Raw genomic sequence first — 4,561 nt, forward strand, 5'->3', positions numbered from 1 at the left:
TTTTGCAGTTTTCATTGTATGATGAACTTGGACGATGGTGTCAGGGTCTAGAAAGCTGATAGAATTCTCTCTTGTGCTAGCTAAAGCTAGATAATCTCCAATGGCTCTTGACTATGTTCTTTAACAGAGAATCATCATCAAACAAAATAATAACGTTGAAAAAGTAAAAAGAGGAAATCCTTGACCATTTTTAAGATTCGATTCAAAATGGGGAAAAGAAAACGATGACATCAGAAGATCCAATAAGCAGTAACCTTTGTTTTTGAACCATTTCTCAATGTGAAATCTTTTGTAGAGTGTGAACCTGCTTCTTTGCCCCTCAACAAGTAAATTTGTGGAGGCTGAATTTGAATTTGACTGTTAGAAGTTAAAACTCGGTATTGTTTTGCCCTTTGATTAATGCCAAAAAAAGAAATCTGGGCTTTGGAAACCTTCAAGAACACTTGCCCTCATATAGACAGCTCTTAGCTTAATCAATATCAACAAATAACAATTATCACTGATCTCATCAAAATATTTATGTAATTTCATTGTTCTTCCTGGGTCGCAGCTGCTGCATTCTTTGTGGTTGTTCCTGATTTTTTATGTGGTGATCCAGTTGATCTAAGCAAGCCTGATTTTGATAGCACGGTGAGTTTCTAGAGCAATGGACATCGCCATTTGTGGGATGTCATAGTAGTGAAATCCATGAGTTGGAGAAAAAGACTAGGTGACAGTCTTCCTACATCTGTAGGACAAAGGACATGAAGATGCGAAATTGGTAATTGCTGCTCTAAGAAGTAAAGGCATGAATTCCATTGGTGCTGCAGGTTCTTGATGGGGAGTGAGTCATTCTCCCCCATAGCTACGAACTTGCTCAAGTTGGAACAAGCACAAATCTAAGACAGAAAATTTAACGGTAAGATTCCCACTTTTCAATCTTCCCTTTGTTTCTTCTTAATCGTGATTGTTGTCTAGCTTCACCCTCCTTCTCTTGAAAATGGTTCTGGATAATTAGAGAGTGCTAAATATTTGTGTGCGCACTGCAATTGATGACATGTTATACTGTTTCAGAGGTGAAGATTCCAGTTGCTTTTCTGGGAGCTGAAATTGACCGTGCTTCCACACCAGAACAATTGAAATTCATCTGCAAAATCTCAGGTGATAGGTCCTCAGTCTCAAGATTGATGATTGTCCCATAGAGGTTCTATGTTTTAAGGAGATAATGTTTTTTTTTTTTTAAACTCTTTTCATCTCATGACTTGGCAAATATGATTTAGCATTTTGGATTCAAGTCTCTTTGATCTTTCTATGCCACGCAGTGACGGAAAAGGCTGAAGAGGACTCTCCTGCTTCCCTTACTGTTGAGGCTCTAAATTTCATGCTCACAACGCATCAAACCTATTTCTATATTTTGCAGTTTGATAGCCATGTGAAAATACTCCCTGGCGTCAGCCATGGATGGACAGTTCGTTACAATTTTGAGGATGAAACAGCTGCCGGGAGTGCTGAAGAAGCTCACGGTGACATGATACACCGGTTTACCAAGCTTGTCAAGTGAAAGAACCTATAATAGTTATATGGATGTTCATGGCATGATTATTCCAATATTCCTTGAAAATGATTACATGTTGTTAGTTAACTCTAAATAATTTTTTCCCTTCTCATCTTATGAACTCTATTTAGATCATTTTGAGCTTGCAAGGTGGGTTCCTGTGTATTTCGTCTTCCCTAGCGTTGTTAATTCCTCTATAAACATGATGCATTTGTGTTGTTAACTCTAAATACTCTTTTTTAAAAAAAAAAAAACATAAAAGATTAATTTGATCATCACAATAAACAGAAAAAGAGATGGGTTGCCTTTTTCATAAATAATTTCTATTTTTAACCAATTAAATTTGTAATTTCATAATAAAATAGGCTAGCTAAGTTATATTCTAACTCGAATTAATTTGAATTTTAAGTTGATTAAGTCTTTCATCACTTTTTAGATCAATTTAAATTTTAAAACTATAATTTCACTCTTATTTTACTATGATTTTGCTATCCCATACATTGTCAAAGATTTTTATATGGTTTTAATTTTTAATTTAAATTATATTTTAAATAATATATAAATTAGTGTTATTAAACTCAAATTAGTAATGCATAATTTAAAACCTTGTTCAGGTAGTATTGCACATTAAACCATGTTAAAACTTGATCTAATCAAAATCTAGCTAAGACTCTTTTTATTTTTCAATACAATATTATTTTATTTTAAAAAATAAATTAAAATTATAACATTTTTCTTTAATCCATCTAACTTTTGACATGAATTTTGAGTTGGGTTATGAACTATACCAAGTTTTTTATAGTATATAAAAATATTAAAATAATAATATTTTGAATTAACTTGAATAGAAAGTTATATGAACACTCAAATAAAATTTCCATTAAAATCAGTATGAAATATATATTTCATACTTTTTTTTTTGGAAGAAGCTGTTATATGATTTTAACCAAACTAATCAATTCTTAATTTATTAATTATTCCAACCAGTTTGATTGTATTGTCCAATTAAAATTATTTTGGTATAATAAATCCTCCTCCTGCAACAATTTGTCGTATTTTGCTATATATGCTAAGAAAAAGTTGAGTGGCAAAGATTCTATGCTCGAGTTGCCCCAATTGCAAGACAATGGTGCTCTTTCCTATAGAGTGGATAAGAACAGTTCATGCAAGTGCTTCATGTTATACAGTAAGGGCACCCAGTTTTGTCTCCTTGATAAGCACTTCAAGCTGCCCCCCAACCTTGAGTTTTATGTCTCCTCCTATTGACATTTTGCTTGCATGAGGAGGGTCGAGAAATTCTGTCAAGTCTGCTACTGGGTTCCACTTCGGTGACCATATAGTGTAGCCCGAAGCTAACTTCATTCATTGAAAAGATTCAAACAAATTTTAAGTGTTCAAAGAGATGAATTATTGTTCTTTTAAGCACAAACCGATGGCTTTTTACTTGTGTTATTGATTAGTTTTTGCGTGTCCTATGAGCTTGTAGCTCAATCAGCATCCATATATACCCCACCCTCCCTTCAGAATCCATATATACCCCACTCTCCCTTCAGAGGTCTCTGGCTCGAACCTCTCCTTTATAACCAAACCAAAATCTTTTGCAGATATTTGAACACTCTGGCATTTGAACTTCAGATTGTTAAAATATTATATCTGTGTTGGTTACTTCGTAAGCTCTATGGGGCATGGCAGAGAATGGTCAAGAGAACAGTACAGTGTCCCGTTGAATCAGTAGGGATTTCAAATAGGAGGCTAAAAATCAGAGCTGTTTTGTGTGGATTCTAGAAGCAAATATCATGGTGAAATGCATTAAGATTCAGGGAATTTCATTTTCTTTTTAGGATTCTTGAGATGGACTGAGACCCTAATATCCAACCCCCTCCTTCTACATAGCATGAGAAAGTACACAAGGCTAAATTCCTTCTTGTCAAGAATTATAGTTTTTATTGACTACTTCGCTTGTGGACTGATAACCCGAGAAGAATATCAGCTTACAGAATTCATTATCAGGATATCCATGTCGGTTACTGAAAGATAGCAGCTATAGTGTTGCTGATCCTGAAAGATAGTAGCCACAGTGTTTTGCATTGATGATGATTTCTTTCAGTGGACTTGCATGGATATTTGCATGTTGAAAAGAGCGAATGTTTCAAACAACTTGCTATGTTCATTGATTTGCTTGCGTTTCAGATGATTAATCGCCTTGATAGTCTATGGTCAATACCCATGGAACATGAGGTTTGTGCTGTTTACTGGGGATTCCGACTAGTGATATTTTGATAGTTGTCTATTAATACTAAGCACATTGACATAATATTTAATGTAATTCGACAAATCGCCTATATTTATAGGAGAGTTACATATTATTAGAGATAGAGAAATGATACAATACAAATACATGGAATAGAAAAATTACATTCACTCTACTCAACTCCCATCTCTCATTGCTGCACTTGCAGCTACTGCTATTGGCAGCCCTTCACTTTCTCTTTTAGTCTCTCGCATTCTGCACTCTCTCTCTCTCCTTTTCTACTCTTTTAGTGCCTATATATAAGCAAGAATGGTGCCACCAGCTCCAGCTCATCTTCAACAATGGTGGCCGCCTAACCTTTACCTACTTTGTGAGTTTCAGTTGTTGTATTAACAACTCTCTTTGACTCTTACAAGCTGGCTTTCTTTCTTTGACAATGACAGCAAATACTGTCATATAAGTGGCAATATCCCAACAAATGTAAAGCCACTTAATTAAATCCACGTAATTGCTGGAAGATGAGTTATTACACAAAAATAAATGAGAGATGACTTATTGGCATAATTGATGGAGTATGAGTGGAGATGAGTTGTTGGCATAATTTGTGGCATAGTTGGTGCCATGATTTATGATCTTTGTCCCCTCACTTTTGATTATAAATAGACAATGCATTTAAGCTTTAAATGCACACCATAAGAGAGAAACAGAAGAGAAGAAAAGAAGAGTGAGAGAGGGAAAGTAATCCCACAAAATTGTGAAGTATTTGTGAAGAGAGT

General features: G+C 34.7%; 1 long non-coding RNA gene across 2 annotated transcripts; it reads left to right on the forward strand.

Moving 5' to 3' along the window:
- The first annotated feature begins 545 nt into the window (after positions 1–545).
- LOC105118074 (uncharacterized) lies at positions 546–1,273 on the forward strand. 2 transcript variants are annotated; one of them, XR_840883.1, is made up of 3 exons: positions 546–630; positions 734–898; positions 1,054–1,273. It is a non-coding gene; the product is annotated as an uncharacterized LOC105118074 (long non-coding RNA). The 2 variants fall into 2 exon arrangements; XR_840882.1 differs by lacking the exon at positions 546–630 and having other exon boundaries at positions 643–898.
- Positions 1,274–4,561: the final 3,288 nt, after the last annotated feature.

Source organism: Populus euphratica, unplaced genomic scaffold (genome assembly GCF_000495115.2).
Source record: "Populus euphratica unplaced genomic scaffold, PopEup_1.0 scaffold1720.1, whole genome shotgun sequence".
Lineage (NCBI taxonomy): Eukaryota > Viridiplantae > Streptophyta > Magnoliopsida > Malpighiales > Salicaceae > Populus > Populus euphratica.